Here is a 26,892-nt window from a genome sequence, read left to right as displayed (position 1 = left end):
GAGTTCGAGACCAGCTTGGGCAACACAGTGTGACCCCATCTCTACTAAATTTTTTTTTAAATTAGTCAGGCATGGTGGCATGTGCCTATAGTCCCAGCTACTTGGGAGGCTGAGGTGGGAGGATCGCTTGAGCCCAGGAGGTCAAGGCTGTAGTGAGTCATGGTCATGCCACTGCACTGCAGCCTAAACAACAGAGTGAGACCCGGTATCAAAAAAAAAAAAAAAAAGAAGAAGAAGAAGCAGAAGAAGCAGAAGTAGAACCAGGGCCTCTAAGGAAGTTTACAGTCCATACTTTCTGCCTTTGGAAAAGACTGCCGGCTTACCCCAGGCCTGAGAGCAGGAACAGCTACTGAGGACAGGGTTTCTAGCAACCTCTGAACTCCCAGCAGGGAGCCTCCTTCTCCCACTTCCCAGGGGTCTGATTTGAGGGCCCTGGGTAGAGCCTGTCTCAGCTCTACATGATGGGAAAGTCTGCAATTCAAGCTTGACTCATTTGGCTTAACTCATGGGAATTTGCCTTCCTTGAAATCCTCTTCCCACCCTGGGACAGCCTAATGATTCCTATAGGGCACTTGGGACTCCCTTGGCAGTGAGTCGGCCCAGAGAGCAGGACTGAGGGAGAGGGCTGGGAGGTCAGTAGGGTCACTAGACTTAGGGCAGAGCCCCTGCCTGTGCACCCCTCAGGACCGGAGCAGCCTAAGGTATCTTGTACAGTGGATAAGAGTGTGGGCTCTGAGGGACCTGGGTTCAAATCCTGGCTTACACCTACACGCTCTGTGACTTTCGATAGGCTCTTTTTCCTCTCTGAGCCTCAGTTCCCCATTAGTAAAATAAGGATGATAAATAGCACTAAGAGACATGTGGCACTGTCCCTGGCCCAAAGGTAGTGCTCAATAAAGATGATCGTAGTGGTCATCATTGTTGCTGTCATAAGCAGAGTCAGGGGGCTGTGGAAGAGAGCGCATCGTACACACGGGGGTCTATAGGAGGCTGCTCAGGAGACCTCCCTTTCCTCTTTGGCAAGACTGTACCTGAAAGGGGATTGGGCGAGGAGTGATAAGGCTGGTATGGGGGAACGTTTGGGGACAAGGCGGCCCCTCTTGCCTGGTTGGTGTGGGGAATGAGGCCTGGTGCTGGGCCCAGAGACGTAAAAGCCTCTCCCCTTCAACTTTCCTCCCAAATAATTCTGGAGGCTGGACAAAGAGTTCCATGGGGCCCCCCTTCCCCATGCATGAGCCGAGGCTCTGTTTAGCAGCCCCCACCCCACAGACCCGCCTCAGTCACTGTGTTGGCCAAAGCGTGGTTCCCTGGGGGTGGGAAGGAGCCTGGGAGCCTCGGTGGGGCCTGCAGGCCGCGGTCTGGTTCCCAGAGGCCCTGGAGGGGGCCCCTTCACAGCTTCAGCACGAGGCCCTTTGAGGGTGGGGGCAGCCTCCGCAGCGCGGCATGTTTGCGCCGCTGACACTCTGGCAGGGTCACTGTGGATAAAGGCACTGCCCAGACCCCGGGCCCAGCCTGCAATGGGGCTTTCTTGTCAGAGAGGAGCCTTTTTTTCCCAGCGCACTGTGGGGCGGCCGCAGGGGGTCACCCTGCCTAGGAGGATAATGGAGCTTTGGGCCAATGGAGACACAGGACTCAGCCGGCCCCCTCCCTGTCAGACCTGGGGAGGAGGGGAGACTGGGGGAGACCGATTGGCTCGGATCAGCCGCCACCTTGGCCATGGCTCTCTGGGTGGAGTCAGAAGGGAAGACACAGCGGAGAACCTGGGACTCCCCCAGGCCTCCAGGTGTCTGCGAATCCAGCCATCGGCGTGACGAGGAATCTTGGGCAAGTCATCCAGTGCTTCCGTTTCTAATCTGGCTGCCTTGTGGTTCTCAGGAGAGACCACCAGGGCCAGAGCTAGCACGGCCCTTTTTAGCTGTGCCTCCCTCTCACCCTGGCCATTCAGCTACTGCCTGCCTTTCTGTTCCTACAGCTACCACCTGACCTCAAGTCTACCCCCTGCCCCACCTGGACCATCTCAGTGACTTCTGAACCCCACAAAGCATCACCACTGAGTCTTCTAAACTGCAGCTGAGACCACATTACCCTCCTGCTCAGACCTTGGGCTCCTTATCTAAAAAAATCAAGGTCAAACAGCTGCTCGTTGACCTGGCCCCTGAGGCCTTCTCTGCCTGTCCTTGTCATCCCACAAACTCTAGGTGGATGTCATTCTCATCCACAAACTATAGGTTTCATACATACATGTTATAAACTCCCATGCCCCCAGATCTTTTTTCAGGCCCCAGCTGCTGCCTAGAATGAATGCCCTTCTTGCTTCTGCCTAGTGAACTCCTACTCATCCTTCAAGGCCCAACTCAAATGTCCCCTCCTTGGTATATCCTTCTTTGTACTTACCCTCAGCTCTTGATTAACAATTCTTAAAACACCAAGGTATGGCTAATTTTGTCTACATCACCCTCCCCCATTAAACTGGAGTGTAGAGACTTTCTTGTCTTATTCATCGTTGGGCCTCCAGTGCCTAGCACAGAGTCTGTTACCAACAGGCTCTTGGGTTGATGTTTTATGAATGAGGGAATGAATGAATACATTGTCTGCCCATGAAAATAACTTCCTCCTCTATCCTAGAGGCTTTTACAACTCAGCATGACACTCCCACAAGACCTTGGAAGTAGGAGGAAATTATCATGATGCACAGGCTGTTCAGATGCCTCTGAAACTAGGTAGAACCTGGAATGAGACTGGATCTGGGTCTCAGGCCAGAACAAGGCAGCTCTTACATCAACCTAACCTCGCAGAGGTCTTGGAGTTCATGCTCTACCTTGAGGCAAGACCTGGTCAAACCATTTAAAGATAAAAAAAATACTAACTTATCGCAGAGTTGAGAATTCTCCACTTAGGGGCTGGATGGATTCTTAGAGGCTACCTGGCCCAACCCCCTCTTTGGGGATGATTTATACAGAAGCACAGATGGCTTTGTTCACTTGGGATCCTTGTCTTAGTTTCTCTTCCTCTTTTTCCTTTGTCATTTTCTTGTTCCTTTGTATTCCTGGCTCTGTGCTTATCTGTGTTGATGGTCTTTTCAAAGCCAGGAGTGCCCAAATGTTCTAGCTCCCCAAACCCTCAAGCATGTAGTGATGACAGTCATGAGAATAACAGTTTCTATCTCCAAGCATGGCTGGGTGTCAGGTCCTATGCCAAGCTCTGCTGGTACCGTACCCATAGGAGCTTCCTAACGACCCCCTGTGGTAGGTACTGTCATTAAACCCCACATTGCAGATGAGAAAACCAAGGCTCACAGAAGCAAAGTAATTTCCCAGAAGTCATCCAGGTAGTAAATGGCAGAGCCAGGATTCAGATCTACAGATAACTTCCGTGTGCTTTCCTGTTCTAGGGCCATACTGCAATTCAATCATTCATTATCGAGCCATTCATTCAGTAGCCACTTTTGGAGCCCACGTGCTGTTATTAGTCATTGTAGCCATTTACTCATTCCTTGCATTCAACAGTTGTTTACTGAGGACCAACTATGTGCCTGGGCTCTGCTGCAGAAACTTCTAGGGGAGGTGAGACCTTGAGGTTGGCATTGGCAGAGAGGAGGAAGAGAGGCATTCTCAAGCCATGATGCGGGAACCTCTAGACCAAGGTGCCCCCACAGTCCTTGAACGGTTTGGACCTGCAGCCCTGGGTCCTGTAGTCTAGCAGGTTGGGGAGGATACCAGCAGTGAGCTAGTATGCTCACTCCCAAGTCTCACCTGGCACAGTGAAGCATGCTCAGGGTTGCTTTTGTAAATCTAATATTTTATTTTATTTTTAAAAATTATGTTGTGTACTTTTTTTTAGCAACAGGGTCTTGCTTTGTCACCCAGGCTGGAATACAGTGGCACAATCATAGCTCATTGCAGCCTCGAACTCCTGGGCTTAAGCAATCCTCCTACCTTGGCCTCTCCAGGTAGATGGGATTACAGGCATTTGCCACCATGTCCAACTAATTCTTTTTTTTTTTTTTTTTTTTTGAGACAGAGTCTCACTCTGTCACCTAGGCTGGAGTGCAGTGGCATGATCTCAGCTCACTGCAACCTCCGCCTCCCAGGTTCAAGCGATTCTCGTGCCTTAGCCCCCCAAGTAATAGGGACCGCAGGCGCATGCCAGCACGCCTGGCTAGTTTTTGTATTTTTAGTAGAGATGGGGTTTCACCTTGTTGGCCAGGCTGGTCTCAAATTCCTGACCTCAAGTGATCCACCTGCCTTGGCCTCCCAAAGTGCTGGGATTACAGACGTGAGCCACTGTGCCTGGCCTGTTTAGGGTTTTGGCTTCTAGACTTAGCTCTGCCACCTTTTCCATTTCACCACATCACCCCATCTCTGAGCACATTTCTGAAGTGAGCTACCCAGACCTAGCTCACCTGGGCAGTCCACAGCCTCAAGGAATTCATCTGTGTAAAGGGTCTGTCATGGATGATCAGACCCATCCCAGTCTGAGCATTTCTGGGGTCCCAGGCAGGTGACCCTTGGGGAGTCAGGGTGAGGAGAAGCTGGTCTGAGCCTGCGCGGCAGCCCAGAAGCTGGGAGTAGAAGGAAGCTGCCCTCCCCCACGTGCCCGGCCTGGCCTGGAATCGTTCTCGGATTTGATGAGTGATTCATAACCTGACGCTGCGGAAAGTTGTGCCGGGCCGCAGAAGGGCTGCCCAGGGTTTGCGGTTTTGAACACAGAGAAGAATTCCCTCGTCGGCTCAGACTAGGATAACTTACTTGTTGAGAGAGACATTTTCACAAAATAAATCCTTAGAGAAACCAGGCGCTGAGGCAGGGAGGCCTGGTGAGGGATTATCCAAATAAACCGGTTTTGAAGCTTCGGGTCCAAACGATTTGCCTGAGCCCTTCGTTGCTTCCTTGTACTCAACCTGAGGTCCCTGGTGACCCTGAGATCTTTTTCAGTGGTACCAATGCAGCCAGGCCCTCTCCACCTGGGTGATGTCCCCATCACGTGGCATCACTGAAACCCTCTTCAACTGCAGTCACTGGGATATATTGTTATTTTGGGGAGTGTGTCATGATCAGTCTAATCTACTGTTTTTTTCTAAATAAGGTTTCTATTCACATTTTGGGTGGGACAATTCTTCCTTTTGTGGGACTGTCCTACCCAATCAGGGTGTTTTCCACCCCTGGCTCCAGCCCATGAAATGCCAGTGGTACCCAGTATGGTCATTGTGCCCTCACAATCCTTAAAAGGTGAGACCCGTGGCCCTGGGGTCCTGCGGTCTGGCGGGCTTGGGATGGTACCTCTGTGGCATCAGCATTGAGTAAGCATGCCCTCAAGCCTCGATCATCACTACGACAACCACAGCTGCATTTCTGAGTGCCATCTGGGGGACACCATGCCAGGCAAGACCCACTGGTCTCACCAGGGCCTCGTGTCCCACCACCCTGAGTGTCTTGCCGTTCCTGGAACTCACCTGACCCTTTCAAACCTCCCTGCCTTTACTCCCACTCTTCCCTCTGCCTGGCGGCCCTTCCCCACCCCCTCATCTCTCCCAGAGCCCCACCCTTCTTCAGCCCCAGACCCCTCACCATCATACCGGCCCCTCCCTGCTTCCTGATGTGGGTGGCCTTGTACTCATTTCTTCAGCTTTCGGAGTGTCATTTTCCTCATCAGTAAAATAGGGAGCAGAACAGAACCTTCCTCCCCTGGCTGGGGGGCGGTCCGTGTGAAGTTCTTGGTGTCCAGTGGTGAGCATGAGCCGTCCCTGCGATGCCAAGCCTTTCCTTGCTGATGGCGGGGATTGACACTCCAGCTTATGTGCCCTGCTCCCCTCTGCCTGCCCCTTCTCCCTGTCCCCAGGTCTCCCCTGTGGTGGGGGATGCAGGTCCCATTTTCCTATGGGGCACTGGCTTTGGAGACCACCCCCGCCCCGACCCCTGTCCTCTGATTCTATCTAAGTGCTTAATCTCTCCCCCCGACCCCTATCCTCTGATTCTATCTAAGTGCCTAATCTTTCCCAGCGGCAGCCCTGGGAGACATCTCCTCTCTCGCTATGGGGCTGCTGGGATCTGTCTTCCCAACCTGACACTTCACAAGTCTGTCCCCTCTACTTTATCTTCCCCCTAAGTAAAACTCCTTAAAACCGCGTTCCTGGAGCCGTCTGTTTTCCCTCCCCTGACGACACCTGGCTGCCTTCCTCCAGCCTGCGCCCCCTAGTCTCCCTCTTATCTAAATCCCAAGCCCTCCTGTCTCTCTTTGGGAGATAAGGGTTCCCTGCAGATTACCGTAGTTACATCCTAGGTGCTCACTGCCTGATGCATAGAATAACTCTGGCACATAGTAGGCACTTAAATATGTGTAGAGTGAGTGAAAGGACCCTGTAGCCCATCTATTCCTCCTGTTCAGAGGTTTGGAATGAGGTCTAAAAGCTCAGGGAAGGCGGGTTATATTTGCCTTGACAGCCTGGTTTTCTTCCCAGCAAAAACAAAACAAAACAAAACAAAAAACAAAAAAACCTCAGTTTCTCATGTTGGCTCTGGCTCAGTGCAATAACGTATACAAGGGCAATAATAGTTCACCTGCGTGGAAGCCGCAAATCCCCACACACTGGGCTTGTTGTCTTACATGCCTGTCTCGGGGATGGGCTTTATTTTTCTCCCTGTTTCAGAGATGAGAAGGCCGGAGCTCAGTGTGGTTAAGGCACCTGCCCCCAGTGGGGAAGTGGTAGAGTCGGGACTTGAACTAGTTCTGTGTCTCCAGTGCCCATGCACTTCATTGGTACCCCACACCTCTTCTGCACCATTTTATTTTACTCATGAACTCACCCTGCTACAGATGGGAAATCTGAGGCTCGGAAAGAACAGCTTGCCTGAGGTCCCCTGGGTGAGTGGGTGGGTGGGCAGGGTCCAAGCCAGCATCCGACCCAGGCCCCTGCTCATAGGGTCCATCCACATCATCCTCCTGGCCCATATGAGCCCAGAGGCTGTGTTGGTCTGCAAAGCTCCAGGCTCGTGGTATGGACAAGCCATAGGGTCCCTGACATGAGGACCGCCCTGGCTGATGTAGAAGGATGCCCAGAATGAGACAGGTTGGAGATAGAGAGCCCTGCCTTCTGCATTCAGGGTAGGCTGGGAACAGTTAGGAATAATGGAGGAAAGTTGGTAGAAAGGGTGGGGGCAGGGGCAAAGCTGAGAGCCGGAGCTCTGTCCAGGTTCCCAGCTCCTGGACCTCACTCAGATCAAAAGGAAAATGGGGTGAATCGACTAACTGACATTCTAGCCAGACTTCCTTCCTTCCTTCCTTCCTTCCTTCCTTCCTTCCTTCCTTCCTTCCTTCCTTCCTTCCTTCCATCCTTCCATCCTTCCTTCCTTCCTTTCTCTCTTTCTTCTGAGTGTCTCACTGTGTTGCTTAGGCTGGAGTGGAGTGCAATGGCTATTCGCAGAAGCAATCATAGTTCACTGCTGCAGCCTTGACCTCCTGGGCTCAAGCGATCCCCCCACCTCAGCCTCCTGAGTAGCTAGGACTAAAGGTATATGCCACCATGCCCAGCTAGTTTTTTATTTTTTGTAGAGGGGACTCACTAAGTTGCCCAGGCTGGTCTCAAACTCCTGACCTCAAGTGATCCTCCCACCTCAGCCTCCCAAGGAAAGTCAGACACCTGACTGACTTTCTTTTCTAAGTGCTTTGATGTCTTTCTGAGCAGAGAAGTTTAACCCCCAGGTTTGCTCAGGGTCCTTGTTCTGTTTCTACTTTGACATTCATTTATTATGAACTTTTTTTTTTTTCTGAGACAGGGTCTCATACTCTGTCACTCAGGTTGGAGTGCAGTGGTCTTATCATGGCTCACTGCAGCCTCAACTTCCTTGGCTCAAGCGATCCTCCCACTTCAGCCTCCTGAGTAGCTGGGTCTACAGGCTTGTGCCACCACGCCCAGCTAATTTTTAAATTTTTAGTAGAGATCGAGTCTCACTATGTTGCCCAGGCTGGTCTTGAACTCCTGGGCTCAAACGATCCTTCAACCTCAGCCACCTGAAATAGTGGGAGTACAAGCATGAGCCCCTACACCTGGCCTAAACAAGCCTTTTTGAGTGCCAACTCTGTACTAGGCATCATGCTCTCCGGAATGTATTGGCTATGAATGGTCACAGCAACCCAGGGCTTGATGATGCCGCCCGTACACCTGAAGGGCTGCTGACCTCCAGTACAGCTTACCAGGATCAGCTTACTTCTTGTGAGACCCAGGCTGAGGCACTTCACCTCTCTGAGCTTCAGTTTCCTCCTCTTTAAAATGGGATGGTCATCACTACTTCATAATACATTTGGGAGGATTTCTGTAAATTTAATTTTATTTTTTAATTTTATGTTTTTGAGACAGGGTCTCACTCTCTTGCCCAGGCTGGAGTGCAATGGGGTGATCTTGGCTCACTGCAACCTCCACCTCCCGAGTTCAAGTGATTCTCGTGCCTCAGCCTCCCCAAGTAGCTGGGATTATAGGCACGCACCACCACACCCAGCTAATTTTTGTGTTCTTTTGTAGAGATGGGGTTTCACCACGTTGGCCAGGCTGGTCTTAAACTCCTGGCCTCAAGTGATCTCCTCACCTTGGCCTCCCTAAGTGCTGGGATTATAGGTGTGAGCCACCGTGCCCAGCCCGGGAGGATTAAAGTAGATGATAGCCCCAAAGCTCTGAGTACAGTGCCTGGCACATAGTAGGCCTCCTCGGCCACCTCTACAAATGGTAATGTCATCTGCTTCTGGACTGGGTCCCACAAGCTCTAAGTCAGGAAGCTTGATATGGCATCCGGGGCAGCAGGTAATGACGCTGTTCTTATCTGAACCCCCAAATTACAACGTAGGAGTTCTAACAAAGAGTTTATAATTGATGTGCCAATTTGTTTCTAATGGAACTCACCCAGTAGTACTAAAAAGAATCAGATCACATTTCATTATTAACACAATAAATCACCATACTCAAAATAACAAAATCACCCCAAATCATGATTTCCCTAAGAAACAGATTGGGGTAAGAGTATGAATAAAATCAGTCATATAACCCCCCAACCCCCGTGGAAAACAGTTTAGCTGTTTCTAATAAAATTGAGCACACGCCTACCTCGTAGCCCAGTAATTCCACTCCCTATTTAGTACATTTGACCCTTGAACAATGTGGGGGTAGGGGTGCTGACCCCTCACACTGTTGAAAATCCACATATAACATTTGACTCCCCAAAAACTTAACTAGTAATAGCCTACTGTCGACCAGAAGCCTTACTGATAACATAGTCAACTAACACATATTTTGTATGTTGTATATATATATATGTTATATATTTTGTATGTTATATATAATATACTGTATTCTTACAATAAAGTAAGCTAGAGAAAAAATATTATGAAAATTCTAAGCTGGGCATGGTGGTGTGTGCCTGTAGTCCAACTACTTGAGAGGCTCAGGCAGGAGGATCACTTGAGCCCAGGAGTTTGAGGCTACAGTGAGTTATGATGGCCCAGTGAGCCTGGGCAACAGAGTGAGACATTGTCTCAAAAAAAAAAAAAAAAAAAAAAAAAGGAAAGCATAGGCCAGGCATGGTGGCATGCACTTGTAGTCTCAGCTATTTGGGAGGCAGAGACAGGAGGATCGCTTGAGGCCAGTTCAAGGTTGCAGCGAGCTATGATCATGCCACAGCACTACAGACTGGGTGACAGAGTGAGACTGTGTCTCAAAAAAAAAAAAAAAAAGAAAGAAAGAAAGAAAATCACAAGGAAGAGAAAGCATATTCACTATTCATTCAGTGGAAGTAGATTGTCATAAAGGTCATCCTCTTCGTCTTCACGTTGAGCAGGCTGAGGAGGAGAGGTTGGTCTTGCTGTCTCGAGTGTGGCAGAGGCAGAAGAAAGTCCAAGCATAAGTGGACCTGCTCTGTTCAAACTGGTGTTATCCAAGGGTCAGCTGTATATACCTAAATGAGATGAATGCACATGTTCACTGAAAGACAGGGACTAGAGCACAATGTTCACAGCAGCTTTGCCTGTCACAGCTCCAAACTGGAAACAACCCAAATGTCCATGAACAAAGAATGAGCAAATAAATTGTGGGGTATTCATTCATACGATGGAATATGACGCAGGAATAAAAAAGAACAACAAGCTGCTGATAACACGCAGCATCATGGATAAATCTCAAGATCATTACACTTTGCAAAATAAGCCAGACACCAAACAATACATACCCGACTGGTTTCACTCATAGGAACTTCAAAACCAGGCAAAACGAATCAATGGCAATTAAGTCAGGATCGCGATTGCCTATGGTGAAGGAAGGATATTGATGAGGACAGGACACGAGGAACTTTTTGAGTGGTAGTTACATGGGTATATGCATTTGAGACATTCATCAAGCTGTACACTTAAGATCTGCATGCTTTACTGTATATGAGCTATACCTCGATTAAAAAAAGCTTCAAACATCCCTCCCCACTTTCTAATGGTTTGGCTTTGGGCAAGTGACCTGTCTGAGCCTCAGTTTCCTTTATCTCTGAAAGGGGGTGGTCACAGGGGTTGAGAGGATGTACTGAGATAATTATAATCCATGCAGCAGCCTAGCTCATGGTGGGCGCTTGGCAATGGGGGGCTTTGTTGATGTCATTCAGCAAGGCTCAGGCTGGGCCTTGGATGATCGGCAGCTGTGAGCGCAGCGGGGCCTGGCGTCTGCCCACAGATGTGGCTGGTGTGCCTAGCCGACGCTGCTCTGGATTCTGTGACAATCTGCAGCTTATCTTTCAAAGCCTATCTCCCCACCCATTTCTACACCTCAGCAGTCAGCCTGCACAGTGGGGACGCAGCAGGATCAGGATGTTTAACTCCTCTATATGCCAGCAAGGTTTGGTGAGAAAGACCTCCAAATACATAGTGATCAACTCTGCTCTGATCGAAATCTGGTAATAGGACTGAGTCCCTGCCCTGGGCCAGGCATTTTGCCAGGGAAGGAGGTGAGTGCAGGCGTGGAAAGATCGCACCAGACACCTGCCCTATGGACCTTGCAGCCTCTGGCAACAGATCAGACAGTCATCAAAGAATGAGCCCACAGACATGGGGCAACTGCATCTTTCACAACTGCCAAAAGAGGCTGTAATGATTGGGTCTGGTAGGGAGGCCAGGGAAGGCTTCCTGGAGGAAGTGACACGTAAGTATGGACTGAAAGATGAGCGGGAGTTGACCTGGCTAAAAGGGAAGGGAGGGTGCACCAAGCTGGGGAACATCTTGGGCAAAGATCCAGTAGGAGTGTGAGTTATTGGTGGTCAAAAGGAACCAGAGTGGCTGGAACTGAGAGCTCGATGAAGAGAGGGGCAGGGTGAGGCCAGAGAGGCCTGTGGGCTCCTCCTTGAGCCCCACCCTGTGTGTCTTCACACTTGGAGCAACAGGAAGTCACTGCAGTGTGTTCTGCAGGGGGGAGATGAGATGGTGAAATTAGCCTTTTGCAAAGAATAACAAAACTTCCATGATCGACCACCTACTGTGGACCGTGGACCATGGACCATGTTAGGCCCTCCAGTACACATCTCTAAATCCTGACCTCCTTCTGCACGGGAGGCCTCACCTCCACCTTTCAGGATGCAGAAGTCAGGTCACAAAGGTGTGAAGTGTCTTTTCTTCGTGACCTTCCCACAAGGGTGTAGGGGAGCTGGGATTCAGACCCCGCTCTGAGGCCACATCCACACACTTCCCTCTGCACCCTCCTGACCTGTGACCCCCCCGGGGGTGCAAATCTCTTAGGTTAGCCTTGCTTTCCCCATTCCTGGAAGGGGGGTTAGGACCAGCCCTGCCTCCCTCCTAGGGAGTGTTTTAAAGTCAGATGAAATAAAAGAAGAAGTGACAGGTGGTGAGAGCAGGAGAGTCCCTCAGTCCAAGCCTCTTCTTTTATAGAGGGGGAAACTGAGGCCCAGAGAGGGAGATTGGCTGGCCCCAGATCACACAGCCAAACTCGGGTTCTGCATCAGCTGCTGCTTACCAGAAACCCAGGCAAACAGGGAGAACTGCCTTCTGCTCAGGGTTCGGTCACCGGGCTGAGGGCCCAAGCAAGGCGGGCTCATGTCCTCTGTTCAGTGTGGTCACAGCAGCTGTGGGCCACAGATAGCCCAGGCAAGGTTACTTGTATTAATAATGGCTGAAATTTATTAAGCCCTTTTTCTGTGCCAAAGCACTCTGATAAGTGCTTTTACTGAGTTATATTACTTAATCCTTGACATTGCCCCCAGGTGGTGAAGTGGCTTGCCCAAGGTCCGACTCAAAATCAAGGTCTGTTGATGCCAGACCAACTAGGCTGTTCCAGAGATTCTTTGTCATCCTGGTAGAGCAAATCGAGAGGGGCTTGAGATTCCTCAAATCCCAGCTGCCAAAGCCCTTGCACAGCCACAGGCAAGGGAGGGGGGCTCTGAGATGACTCACCCACCCAGCTGAGCAAAGCAAACACCTTGGGGTGGCATGTGGTCTGTGAGCTGGCATTGCCAGACCCCCAGTCATCAGGGACCTCTGCCAGCAGGGGTGGCCTGCAGGAGAGCAGGCAAGCGAGCCGTCGGGGTTCCTCTGCTGTTTGGAGACTCAGGTGTGACCTGTCTCCTCACCTGGAATGAACCCATTTGTTGGTGGCTTGAGCTCTAGAACCCATCGTGCTGTAGAGCGGAGCCGGTCTGCCTGGGGAAAAGGACAATGAAGTTGGGCGGCCCCACTTAGCCACTGATGAGCTGTGTGACTTTGGGCAAGTCACTTCACCTCTCTGTGCCTCAGTTACTTCATTCAGCACCTGAAGATAATAACATGCTGTGGTGGAGCTGTGTGAAGCCAGTAAAAAACCACATTTAAGGGCCTGGCAGGATAGCATGGTAGCTGAGAACGAGTATGACTCTAGAACTGAATTTCCTAGTGCACATCCTGGCTCAACTTCTTGCTAGCCACTTGTGCAAGTTATTTAATCCTCTCTGGCCTTAGTTTCCCCATCTGTAAAATGGAGCAAGTAATCTTATCGATTTCACTGGGTTACTGTGAACATTCAGTGTGTTTCCACACGTGAAGCTCTTAATGCCTGCCACAGAGTAAGCACTCAGTAAGTTTGGCTGTTATTCTTAATATTCCTTCATCATACCCTCCCAACTTGCTTCCTGTCTCACTTTGGCTGCTGGGAAGCTCAGAGCAAACGTTGTTTCCTAATTAGGTTCATGGAAGAATGATCTTTCCCTTACCTCAAGGGGCTTTCTGGGTCCTTTTGTTTTTTTTCTTTTTTTTGAGATGGAGTCTTGCTCTGTCGCCCAGGCTGGAGTGCAGTGGCGTGATCTCAGCTCACTGCAAGCTCCACCTCCCAGGTTCACACCATTCTCCTGCCTCAGCCTCCTGAGTAGCTGGGATTACAGGTGCACACCATCATGCCCAGCTAATTTTTGTATTTTTAGTAGAGACAGGGTTTCACCATGTTGGTCAGGCTGGTCTCGAACTCCTGACCTCATGATCTGCCCACCTCGGCCTCCCAAAGTGCTGAGATTACAGGCGTGAGCCACTGCGCCCAGCTCTGGGTCCTCTTTTTACATAAATTTGATTCTAATGTCCTGAGATATATGTACATACATAAACACACACATATATATGATATTAAAATAAAATAAATTATATAATTTATTTTAATTATGAAGTTTCCTCCAATTCTTTCTAGAAATAATATTAGGTTGGTGCAAAAGTAATTGCGGTTTTTGCCTTTGAAAGTAATGGCAAAAATCAGAATTACTTTTGCACCAACCTAGTAGAATGTATCGCATTTTATGAAAACCAACAAGGTAGGCTACACGTCATGGGCCCTCTTGTCTGTGAGCTGCTGGTCATCAGCGCCTGTCCCATTCTTTCCTTTTTACTTTGTGGCTTTTTTTTTTTCTTTTGAGATGGAGTTTCACTCTGTTGCCCAGGCTGGAGTGCAGTGGTGGGATCTCGCCTCACTGCAACCTCCGCCTCCTGGGTTCAAGTGATCCTCATGCCTCAGCCTCCCTAGTAGCTGGGACTACAGGCAGGTGCCACCACGCCCAGCTCATTTTTGTATTTTTAATAGAGGCAGGGTTTCACCAGGTTGGCCAGGCTGGTCTCGAACTCCTGACCTCAAGCGATCTGCCCACCTTGGCTTCCCAAAGTACTGGGATTAGGGTGTGAGCCACCACACCCAGCCTCCTTTTTACTTTCTGGTTTTGCTTTTTGCCAGCATGTTGGTGCCCTGGAAAAAAGAGGAATGCAGGGCAGGGACTGGGATGTGCATTTCTTCTAGAACTCTCTACCCCCAACACTGCCTCACCCAGGTCTGGGCACATGATAAAGATCCACCAGAAACCTGGAAGTGAATTGAAGGATTCAGACCAAGGTGTTTGGTTCTGTGGGTGACAACAGGTGTTTCTTGGTTGTCTTGTGTCACAGATCCTATGTGACATCAGCTCCCATTGCCAGGGGAGCTGTCCCTCCTGGCTCCTCTTTGAGGGAAGGGGAAAGGAAGGTGAAGGTATTAGGCCCAGGATGGAGAGGGGAAGGATGCTGTCTCCTCCCCGTCCACAGGGTGGCTTATGTCTACCGGAGCCATTCATTCATTCATTCATTCATTCATTCATTCACTCACTCAGCTGGACCTCCATTGGGTTCCAGACCCTATACTGGGGGCTGAGGATACTGAGATGAGTCAGCTGGTCCCTGCCCTCATGGAACACCTAGAAAGACATACGGACAAAAGGATGGGGATGAGGAGGGGATACATGAAGTTAACCTAATCAAGACGTGTGGTTTGACAAAGGACTTTCTTCTCAAATTTTGAATTTATTTATAGTAACAACTGTCATTCATTGAGTGCCAGCTGTGCACTCAGAGCTGTGCAAAGACCTTAACCTGCATTATCTCATTAATAAGCCCCTAAGGCCCCATGAAGAAGGCAGTTATATTCTTACTTGGCAGATGAGGAAACAGACCAGAGCAGGGATGTGACTTGCCCAAGGTCACACAGCAAGCGTCAGATGTGGAATTTAAAGTCCAGAATCCTTATCTCAACTTCTCCCATGGGCCACCTCTCTATGAAAAGAAAGGCAGTGGGGTAGTTTATATTGGAGCAGCCCTACAATCCAGGGAAGGTAGTGGCTGGGGCAGTAGAAGGATTTTCAGCAGGCAAGGGGCAGGGGGAGCAGGAGAGATGGGCTGGGATGGGTGCTGAGGCCCGGACGCTTCTGTGGCATCAGAGCTTTGCTCTCTTCTCTTTCTGGAGTCCTGGGTCACCAGAGCCAGACTTCTGATGTGCTTTAGTCCTGTGTTTACATGAGTGTCAGACGGAGCAGGCTCCAGGGGAACACGGAAATGGCATTAAATAACGCTGAATCACACAGTAAGAAAGTTCCCCTTCCCTTCTCCTCCGTGCCTGCTGATTACTCATGGAGAAAGTCTCTGTTTCCTGCCAGCATGTCTCTAACACCTCTCTGACAGCCCCTAATCTCCCTTTTCAATTGGGAAAAGCAGACTTCAAGCTCAGAACCTGCTAGGGAGCCGCAATGCCAGGACATCATCTTGTTTTCATCATGAATAGTTTAGCTTATATATTTTTATTTAACAAACATACAAATGGCACTTTCTAAGTGCTTTGCAAATATTACAAATATTTCATCCCCATTACGACTTTATGAGACAGGTGCTATTATCCACCTTCCAGATGAGTAAGCTGATACACAGAGAGGTTGAGTAACCTGCCTGGGTCACACCTCCAGAGTGTCAGAGCAAGGACTAGGAATCCAGGCAGCGGGCCCCAGAGCCCATGCTCTTAAGCATCTCCCCAGACTACCTCTGATTCTCAGAATTGGTGCTGGCTCTCTTCTAGTTCCAGCAGTAGCCTGATTTTTTCCTTTACTGATGAATTTATTTCCATGAAAATAGGTGAGCCAATTTAAAAGTAAAGTGGAGTTCAAGTGGTTGTGTGGAAATAGCCAAAGTCCTAACAGTAGTTCAAGGGCTACTGAAGTTTGAAGAACACTGGTCAGTCCAAGCCCTTCATTTGGTGGAGGGGGATGCTCTGAAGAACAGAGAGGGGATGGGACCTAGCAGAGGTCACGCAGCGAGTGAGCCTGGAGGCTGCCAGGACAGATGGGAGCGCTCACCTGCCACCCACGCCCGTCTGCTTCCTGCACGCAGGACTGATGGGGCGCCAGGTGGCAGGAGCACAGAGGTGTGCTCACCTGCCCAGAAGTGTCCCGGTGCTGTAACAGGATCCCTGTTATCTCTGCTGTTCTGGGAACAGGCAGATCTGAGCCCCGAGGCCCAAGCCCAAGTCAGCATTTTGGCCACTGCTGAGCTGACATCTGTTGTATGTCTTTACCTTGTCTTCCAAGTCTCAACAGAGCCTGAGTGGGGAGCTCTGTCCCCAGCCTGCTGGTCAGGGCTCACCTTCCCTACCTTTACGCCTTTCCAGAAGCTTTCACAGCCTCTGCCTTGGGAGATGCGAGCTGACCCTGGGTTCAAGTCCTGGTTCTGCCGTATACCCACCATGTGGCTTTCTTTAGGATGCTTAGCCCCTGCAAGCTGTGCCATCCTCAGGTAGGAAATGGGGATGTACAAGATCAAAGACAGTGGGCTGGGAGGATCACCTGCCACACAGAAAGGCGGGAATGATGTCAGCTCCTTCTGGAGTCGCCTCGCTGCAGGGCTGCCTCCTTTGTCATGAAGGCCACCAGCTTTCTCCATGAGGGTCCTGGGAAGCGGAGAATGAATTAGGGCCATTGTCCCCATCATAGAGATGAGAATACCCCAAGTTGGGGGCTGTCTTCTTTAAAAATCAGGCTTCGGTCTGGAGTTCCACCCTGTGCACAGTGACACCAGTCACAGGCTTTGGATTTGGGCGTTCACTAGTTCCGTGTGGCCTTGGGTTGGTCATTTCTTCACTCCCAGCCTCAGTTTCTTCATCTGTCCAGTGAAACCATGCAGGGTTATTGTGAAACTTAAACATGATGAATGTTCTTGGAAATGTCTGACCTACTTCACAGGTGTTATTTATGATTGTTTTTATTCCTTGTGTAGGCAGAAAAATAAGTGTGCAACACTCTAAAATTACTAGCTGGGGTGGGCTCACGCCCATAATCCCAGCACTTTGGGGGGCCAAGGCAAGCAGATTCCTTGAGCCCAGGAGTTCAAGACCAGTCTGGGAAACACGGCGAAAACCCATCTCTACAAAAATACAAAAATTAGCTGGGCGTGGTGGTGTGCACCTGTTATCCCAGTTACTTGGGAAGCTGAGGTGGGAGGATGGCTTGAGCCCAGGAGGTTGAGGTTGCACCATTGCACTCCAGCCTGGGTTACAGAGTGAGACCCTGCCTCAAAGAAAGAATAATAATAAAATATAATAATAATAAAATAAAATAATACAAAAATAAAATAATAAAATAAAATATAAAATTACCACGTAGTCAGGACATACAAGGGAATTAAAACCTGCTTTTTAGTAAGAGCCTCTGAAGAAGGCCTGAGCAGAGTTGGATCCAGGCTGATCTATATATTTGTATATAAAAATATGTGCATGTAAATACATTTTTAATATTTTAATATTATTTTCATGTATTTTAATATTTATAAAGTATATATTTATACTTACACATACACACACACACATGCACACACACATATATTTTGAATTGGGGTCTTGCTCTGTCACCCCGGCTGGAGTGCAGTGGTATAGTCATGACTCGCTGCAGCGTCAGATTACTGGGCTCAAGCAATCTTCCTGCCTCAGCCTCCTGATTAGCTAGGACTACAGGTGCATGCCATCATGCTGGGCTATGTTTTTTTTTTTTGGAGACAGGATCTCACTATGTTGCCCAGGCTGCTCTTGAACTCCTGGGCTCAAGCGATCCTCCTGTCTTGGCCTCCCAAAGTGCTGGGACTACAGGCATGAACCACTACACCTGGCCCAGGCTGATATTTTGTTTCCCATCTGTTCTTCCAGTCAACAGTCTTTTTCACCCACTACTGGTTTAGGCATTGTGGTATGGAAGAAAGAGTGTGAGCTCCAGAGTTGGGCAACCCTGGATCTACAGGCCAGCTCTCCCAAATCTTGGCTGTGTGACCCTGGGCAAGTTGCTTTAACTCTCTGGCCTTCAGGTGCCTCATCTGTAAAATGGGGGTTCCTTACCAGATTGTTATGTGGATTAAATGAGTCACTGCACATCAAATGCTCGGCACACATCCTGGCCCGTGCTGGACACTTAAATGATGGCTCCTCTTGTCACATGATCACGAGGCACTGGGTCCTGCACTGGGCTGTCATGGTCCAGTCAGGTGGCTTTGGTGGACATCCAAAGTCAGCCAGTCCCCTGCCCTGATGGAGGAAGCACAGGCACCAAGCCCAGTCTGGGTGGTCAGGGAAGGCTCCCATGAGCCGAGTCGGAAGGGAAGGCAAGGGCTGGCTAGGTGCAGAGACCAGCACAGGCACAAGCGTGGAGTGCGGAGTGGGAGGGGCCTTTTCCTTTGGCTGTGCCCAGGCTGCGTGTGGGGGAGAGGCAGGAGATGAGGCTGCTGAGTGGACGGGCCCCCTGGGGACAGTTTGTCGGAGAGCTTGACAAGGTTAAGGATCTTCTTTGGACATCCTTTCACTTTCTCTCAATAACCTGGTGTGGATCTATCATCCCAGTATTTATCTAAACCCTTGCTGGACCCATTTATATCCTCTGCCTCTCCAGCTTCTCGGCGTAATGAGCTCCAGATGTGGTGAAAGGGCCTTCCCCAAACCTCTACCTCAAGCCGGGAGGGTGCTGGGATTGCAGGGATGAGTCTTCATTCACCAAAAGACAGGAAGGCCTTAGAGCCTGCAACTCAACCTTAGCTTCACCCTTACACAGGCCCAAGACACTTAGATTCGTGATCCCCTGGGGTTCCAGGCCGCTGTAAGGACCCCAAATCCTGGGCCTGAGTGTTCTGTGGGCTCCTTAAGGGGCACCCCAGAGACACTGGACCCTCTGTGGCCACCCCAGGAGTGAGACAGGCAGCCAGTAAGCGTTCAGCCCATGGAGATAGCAGAAATGTCCCCAAACCAAACCAAAATGGTGGCTCAAAGGTGCTCAGAAACCTCTCGTCTTGTGGTTCCCAGCTGTCAGTCTCAATTTCTACCATCTCAAGCCATGTTCTCACTGTTGTTCTACAAATGACTCACTTTTCTATTTCCTAGGTAAATGTATGAAGACAGAAAGTCCATATCCCGCCATAAATAAAACACCAGCATCTCTTGACACCACAGAAGTTAAACTATAAATACAACAGAGGCAGGACAGGGTGACCATGTCCGTCTCCAGCCTGGTGCTCACTCTTTGGCTGGGCTTCTGCAGAAGGGAGGACACCTGAGACCAGGGCTCAGGGGACCAGAGAGGGGCCCAGGGAGGGAGGCAAAGGTGGCGCGAGGTGTGCAGTGGAGCTTACCACTGCTGGGGCAGCTGGGGCTCGATCCCCCAGGCCTGGTACGGGGCCATGGAGAGCACACCTCAGAACTGCCACCCGCCCTCTCTTGTCAAGGCTGTTCATGGGGAGTTGCCTCCCCTACACGTGTCTGTGTGCCGTGTGTCAGGAGGCAGAGGCTCTTGCAGGCACTGGGCATCTTTGTGGCCCAGAGCAGAAAAGAGAGGTCGACAGGGGAGGTGAGAGGCAGGGGAAGGGAGGTGAGGGGCAGGTGAGGGGCAGGGGAGGGGAGGGGAGGGGCAGGGGAGGGGAGGGGAGGTGAGGGGCAGGGGAGGGGAGGTGAGGGGCAGGGGAGATGAGGTGAGGGGCAGGGGAGGTGAGGTGAGGGGCAGGGGAGGTGAGGTGAGGGGCAGGGGAGGTGAGATGAGGGGCAGGTGAGATGAGGGGCAGGTGAGGTGAGGGGCAAGGGAGGTGAGATGAGGGGCAGGTGAGGTGAGATGAGGGGCAGGTGAGGTGAGACGTGGGGCAGGTGAGGTGAGGGACAGGGGAGGTGAGGTGAGGGGCAGGGGAGGTGAGGTGAGGGACAGGTGAGGTGAGGGACAGGGGAGGTGAGGCGAGGGTCAGGGAAGCTGAGGCGAGGGGCAGGGGAGGTGAGGTGAGGGGCAGGGGAGGTGAGGGGCAGGGGAGGTGAGGTGAGGGACAGGTGAGGTGAGGCAAGGGGCAGGTGAGGTGAGGCGAGGGGCAGAGGAGGTGAGGCGAGGGGCAGGGGAGGTGAGGTGAGGGGCAGGGGAGGTGAGGCGAGGGGCAGGGAAGGTGAGACGATGGGCAGGGGAGGTGAGGCGAGGGGCAGGAGAGGTGAGCCGAAGGGCCTGTGCCCTAGAGACAGCTCCATACTAGGCCCTGAGCCCGAGGCCCCCCTCTCCTGCTCTTTGTTGCAAAAGACCAGTGTGTTTCAGAGAGGTGGAGAGGTGTTAACGTCTCAGCAGCCCCAGTGGAGACTTTCTCTTTGAGGGATCAGGGGATTGAAGAGAATTGAAAAAGGAAAAATGTTCTCAGTTTATGGCGTCCTAGAATACAGTGTCAGGTGCCACTAAATCCTCTTGCAGATGGCCCCGGTGAGAAAACTGAGGTCCGGAGCCAGGAAGGGACTTGGCGAGGGCGTGGACATGCCAGAAAGATGGCCTCTCCTGTCACTGCACCGACCTGCTGTCCCTGAATCTGTTTATGCTCACTTTGACTATTTTTAAAAACAAAGACCAAAAAAACATTTTTAGATGGATGCAGGGGAGGGGATGCCCCAAATCAAATGGGCACACTGAGGTCTGAAGAAAGAAGCCTCAGAAAGTCCCATCCATCCTGCTGGCCTACCTGCCTCCTCCCTGCCCTTCTGGTCCATGCGCCCAGGGTGAGCTTGGAATTCTTGATAGTAGACAAATGGCGAGGACAGAGAGGGGAGCCATCTCACTAGGAGGGGCTTCTGGGGGAGCTAGATGCACTGGGTTTGAATCCTCGCTCTGCCCTGAAATGGCCACGTGACCTTGGGCAATTACTTCACTGCAAAGTGCCTCGGTTTCCTCATCTGTAAAATGGGAATAATACGGTGCCTATGTCAAAGGAACATTTAGGATATTAAATATTCATAAATTACTACATGTAAATGCTTCCAACTGTGCCTGGCATAAACACTGTGTTTGCCAGTTGTACTATTATTATTATTATTAGTCACAGGGAAGAAAGGAAGGAAACTAACATGTATTTAGTCCTTATGAAAGGCCAGGCACTGTGCCTGCAATTTGTGTGGCTCATCTTATGTAATTTCACCACTCTAGAAAGGTAGTTCTTTGTCTGAGACTGTCATTGACGAACCCAGGGTCCCATCATTGTGGGGATGCAGCCACATTCTGATCCTGGGCACGCAGATGTTCACTACATGGACTCAGGACAAGTGGGGAGGTGGAAACGCAGGGAGAGGAGCCGATAGCTGAGCCGAGGGCTTCTGGGGTGGGGATGGGCTGGGGGTCCATCAGGCTGGAAGGGGAGGCTGGGGCTAGCTCAGGAATTCCGTGGGAAGAAGCTTGCACTTTCTCCCACAGGCCCTGGGGAGCGACAGGCAGGCCACGAGTAGGGAGTGACATGATAAAGGGGGTGTTCGGGAAAGGTCTGTGTGGCTGCGGTTTCAGGATGGATGGGGGCAGCGGAAGGGTCCGGAGGGGAGGCAGGAAGCTCCACTGGGCGGCTGGCCTGGGACGGTCCCCTGGGAGAGGCACAAGGAGCCTTCAGTCAGACTGACCGCCAGGACCTCATGGTCCTGGGCCCTGACCCGGCCCTGACCCTGAGTCCCGCCTGAGGTGTGGACTGGGCCCCAGTCCTTCCCTTCGCCCGTGGGCAGCTTTATCTGGGAGTCTCCGGAGGGAGTCCCGTCTGGGTTGAGCAGGCCTGGCCGCCTGCAGATTTATGAGGTGTGGGGGACGTGGCGGGGGCAGCGGGCGTGTGAGGCAGCCCTGGTGGGAGAGGGGAGAGCTGGAGGACGCTCTCCAGCCCATGGACCTGCGCTGACCCCATTTCCACCCCGAACTAACCCCACCCCATCTCACTGGGCCAGCCCCAGAACAAGGCGGCACCTGCTGCCTCAGTTTCTCCTCACAGACACCTTGAGGGGTGAGTAGAGAGAGGCTACAGGCAAGAACCTTAGATATGAGGAGGCTGTAGACAGAACATGCTAGAAGCTTCTGTACCCGGGTCAGAAGATGTCTATGATACGAAAGCAGGTTACTAACAGTATGCTGGGTATGATTCCATTTGCAACTTTGAAAGGAATAAATATGCATCTGTGCCTCTATAAATACATTTTATGTGCAGTAAAATGCCTAAATGATGTTTAGTTTGTGACTTCTTCTGGGGAAAGAGCTTTGACTTTCACTTTATACCTGTCTATATTGTTTCGATATCTTGTAAGCATATACTTTTTTCACTTACAAACTTTTTTAAAAACAGAGTAATGGTAGGGGGTGATGGTGGGTGTGGGAGAGGGCCTTTGTGTTTATGGGTGATAGGGGGTTGCTTTTGTGGGGTCCTGAGGGTGCTCAGGGTTTGGGTGATTCTGGAATACTTGAGTCATTCTCTGCTGAGAGCCCTACCCTCCGAGAGACCCCAGCCTCATTGGGGAGACCCCAGCCTCATTGGGGAGACCCCACGTGGATGAGCTCCCAGGATAAGGCAGGCACAGACAGGTTCCAGGGAGGTGGGTAGAGACAGTCAGGGAGGGTTTCCCAAAGGTGGTGGCCATTGAAAGCTGAGACAATTAGATTCGATGGGAAGGACAGCCTCAGGCATTGTAGAAGAGAAGCTAAGAGCAGACTCTGGAGTCAGACAGGTGTGAATCCAAATCCTTGCTCTTTTACTTACCAGTCATGGGACTCTGAGCATATTTTGTCATCCTGAGCCTCAATTTTCTCATCTGTGTAATGTTTACCCTAATGATATTAAAAATCGACCAGGCGTGGTGCCTCATGCCTGTAATCTCAACACTTTGGGAGGCTGAGGCAGGTGGATTGCTTGAAGCCGGGAGTTCAAGACCAGCCTGGGCAACATGGCAAGACCCTGTCTCTACAAAAAATAAAAATAAATTAGCCAGGTATGCTGGCACACACCTATAGTCCCAGCTACTTGGGAGCTGAAGTGGGAGAATCGCTTATGCCTGGGGAGTTGAGGCTGCAGCAAACCATGATTGTGCCACTGCACTCCAGCCTGAGTGACATAGTGAGACCCTTTCCCCCCAGCAAAAAAAATCAGACCATGCTCACTATGTGTAAGCTATGCTTTTAGGTGTAGGGATCCCAAAAGCTGGAGGATGGCCCTGAGAATTTGAAAGCACCCTGCCAGATGTCCAGGACCCCAGCATGAAAAGGCATAGGGTCAGGAAGGGTCATGTAGAGGGACCCAGAGGGTCCCTCCTAGGAGAGAACAGCTTCTCCTAGGAGAGGGCTTCCTAGGCAGTTGGATGATATGGCAGCCCGTCGTAAGGGCACCAGGCAGTCCTTAGTCAAGGTCCATCCTGGTCTGGGTATCCAGTGGCAGCTGGCATTCATTTGCATGAGCACTGCCTCCCTGGGGCTCCCAGGACAGCCACAAAGCAGGACACCATGCTGCCCTTGTGCCACGCCTGAGCTGTGATCCAAAGCCAGGGTGGGATTCTGGCTGCCCCCAGAGACTGGGACTCAAGTCCCAGTGCCACCTCTCACACATGGTCTTTCCCTGCATGATCAGGTCACCTTTCTAGGCCTCAGTTTCCCTCTCGGTGACACAGTGGTATGAGGGGCAAGCTGGACCTCTCTCTGAGGGCCACTCAAGATTTTATAGTCTGTGAGGTTGGAGCTAGCTGTCAGAACCAGTTCATATCCTCATTCCCCAGCACAGAGCCTGGTACCTATTGGGGGCCCAGCCAGGTCCTGGTGGATGGATGATGGATGGATGAATGGATGGCTGGCTGGATGGATGATGGGTGACGGATGGGTGGGTGGGTGGATGAATGGATGGATGGATGATGGATGGATGGATGGATGGATGGATGGATAGATGGACAGATGAATGATGGATGGATGGATGATGGGTGATGGGTGGGTGGATGGATGGTTGGTTACCTAGTTAACTCATGAACACGCCAGAAAATGACAGAATCAGATAATGAATGCTCCCTCCTCAGGTCTTTGCACTTGCTCCTTCCTCTCGGAACATTTTCCCCAGCTATTTTCCCAGCTCGCTTCCTCACCTGCCATGAAGCTTGACTTGGAGGCCAGCATAGCCACTAATCACCAAGGGCTTTGAGCAAAACCCTTGGCCTCACTGAACCCTAGTTATCTCATCTGTAAAATGGGGACATTGAGGCTCACCTGTTTCCTTTATACTGCTCAGGTGCTCCCTGTGTATTTCTCAATTCTTCAGGTACTTCAACAGGTACTTCTCAACAGTACCTGTTACCCTTTATTGCACTTAATGGTGGTCTGTTTGCCCCGGGCCATTCCTGCCACCCTGCCCCCATTATCTGTCTTGCCCCAAGGGATGGTGGGATTTCATTCCTCTTGGAGTCGGCTGAGCTCAGTACAACCCTGCAGTAGGCCCTCAGGGAGGCTCTGATGAGTGTCTTGAGTGTCCCTGACAGTGATGGGAAGGGGCCTTGCAAACTGTTTAGGACTGCGCTGTTGCCTTTCAGGAAGCTCAGCTGTGCCTAGGTCTATACCAACACCTCTGCCCAGCCACCTCCCTCACCAGGTGGCTCTGAGCCTTTGGGCAGAGAATTCAAAGCCCTTTCTACCATCCCATCCCCAGCCCCTTGAATTCGGTGACACACTTTAGAGGAGGTGTCATCCTCACAAGGGGGACAATTAGCAGCTCATCTTCCTTGATGACTGTAGCACCCTCTGGAGGGATTCTCTCACCACAGCCACACCCACTGCTTCAAAGCCAAATTTTGGGCCTGGCTAACAGCAGGCCTGCATGTGTGTCAGGGGAGGCGGGTGGAGAGGCTCAAGAACCTGCCCCAGATCCCACCCATGCAACATTCTCGCTGCCTGTCAACCTGAGGCTTGTGCACTCTATGGGTTCAAGAGGCACCTGCATCCTCTAATTTGCTATAGAGGCCAAACCTCTGAGGCACGTCAGATGGATAACACAAGTCACCCATTTTACAGCTGAGAAAACTGAGACTTAAAGAAGTTCATGCTTGGCTTATTCAGACAGAGCATAACCTGACTCAGTCTTGCCCCCCAAGACCCCACAGTTTGGTGGAGGTGGGGCACTCAGAAATAATTATCTCCCTGCATGGAGGATGGGGTGGAGGCTCACAGAAAATGGGGCTGAGGGAACCCCAAAAATGACCTTGTAGCCAGGTCCTGAAAGCTGAGCAGAATTTTGGCAAATAGGGTGGGCTGGGGAAGACTGTGGGCTAAGGTCAATTCCACGCATGGTAGTGGGGGCCTGGATTTTTTAAGGACAGGGACAACTCTGTCCCCTGTCTGCAGAGGCAGTCTTGATGACATCTATTTTGGTTTTGCTTCTAAAAGCACCTCCTGCCCCACCTGTGCCCTCTTCCCCAGCTTCAGGTGTTCTTGCCTCTGTCCTCAAGGAGCGGCTCTCCAACCTTCCCAAAGCTGAGCTCCTCAGAGTCTGCCTCATGTCATCCTGGCCACAGGAGGGAGGACACATGCCATGATCCCCTGTCCGGGAGGGTGATATAACTCGGGGAGATGAGACCGCAGAGGCTGGGCCAGCTGAGCACACCCCAAGGCCTGTGTGAGTCACTCCTCTGCTGCTGTAACCCATTTCTCTCCTCTGCTCCAGGGGCCTCCCCATCACCCCATCTGTACACCCAGGAAAGTGGCCTTAGATCACTTAGGATGACAGGCTTGGGAGGGTGGCTGTGTCTCGGGTAGGTATAAGATCCTGTTCGGCCTTTTTCTTTCATCCTCCCCACGAGCCTGCAAAGGAAGATCCCATTTTTCCAGATAAGGAACTGCAGCTCAGAGAGGTGAATGCATGTGACCAAGGCCACACAGCCCATCCCAATGTTGAACCAGGTGATGCCAGCTGTCTCCAAAGCCAGTGGTCTTGCCAAGTGCAGGTCTGTAGGCTTCCTAGGCTGGCAGCATCAGCATCACCTGGGAGGCTTGTGGAAAATACAGATTCCCAGCCACCAATTATGAGCCTGCCCCCATGATTCTCTTCTGATCTCATGGGGATCAGGGAATGCCAGGACTGATGTTTTTAAAACGTGCCCGAGTCCGTTGTGATGCACAGCCAGCTGCTACCCTGTGCCACCACCAAATGATGTTCAAAGTGTGACAGATTATGAGAAGCAAAAAAACAAAGAGTAGCACGAACACACCAAAATGTTGGCAGTGGTCACGGAGAGGGGGAGGGATCGTGGGGGGAGATAATTATTATTTTGTACTTTATACTTCCATCTGACTTTTCTGTGTTTTCCAAATTGTCTCTAATGAGCATGTATTGCTTTTATAATGAAAAAAATAAATAACAGAGCATCTGGCTGGGAACTATTTGGAGAGGGGTGAGAATGAGCATTGGAGCCATGTCCACACAGACCCGGGTCAGCCACCCCGCTCTTGGGCAGGGCACTTGACACTGAGCACTGAGCCTCCGTTCCCTTGTCTGTAAAATGGGGATAGGAAAGTCTCAAAGTATAGCTGGGAGTGTTGAGTAAGATAATTCCCTAGAGCTAACAATTCTCCTTCCTCCTTCGCTCTCCTGGACCTCTCTCTCCCTGGCAACCCTTCCCCTGGACGCCCTTCCCTGCCAATGCCCAGTTGAAGCAGTTGAAGCCTCCTCCCCGGCTCACCCAGACCCTCATGGTGTGTGCAGTCTGCCAGGGGCTTTCAGGGCTGCCTCAGCAAAGCCCATTTTGCAGATGGGGAAACCAAGGCCCAGGGCAGCCGAGGGACTTGGTTGCCAGCTCTGGCTCCCCAGCAG

General features: G+C 51.1%; 1 protein-coding gene and 2 long non-coding RNA genes across 6 annotated transcripts in view; 2 read left to right on the top strand and 1 right to left on the bottom strand.

The window, feature by feature from the left end:
- The window catches only part of EPHB2 (EPH receptor B2), a 210,052-nt gene that overhangs the window by 24,405 nt on the left and 158,755 nt on the right, over positions 1–26,892 (top strand). The window lies entirely within an intron of this gene.
- LOC129143487 (uncharacterized) lies at positions 9,607–10,595 on the bottom strand. The gene is made up of 3 exons (XR_008546946.2): positions 10,487–10,595; positions 10,209–10,284; positions 9,607–9,938 (listed from the first exon to the last, which is right to left on the bottom strand). It is a non-coding gene; the product is annotated as an uncharacterized LOC129143487 (long non-coding RNA).
- LOC107975238 (uncharacterized) lies at positions 10,626–19,297 on the top strand. The gene is made up of 2 exons (XR_001718626.2): positions 10,626–11,161; positions 19,187–19,297. It is a non-coding gene; the product is annotated as an uncharacterized LOC107975238 (long non-coding RNA).

Source organism: Pan troglodytes, chromosome 1, assembly GCF_028858775.2.
Source record: "Pan troglodytes isolate AG18354 chromosome 1, NHGRI_mPanTro3-v2.0_pri, whole genome shotgun sequence".
NCBI lineage: Eukaryota > Metazoa > Chordata > Mammalia > Primates > Hominidae > Pan > Pan troglodytes.
Note: the sequence above shows the minus strand (reverse complement) of the source record. Positions and strands in the feature narration are given on the sequence as shown.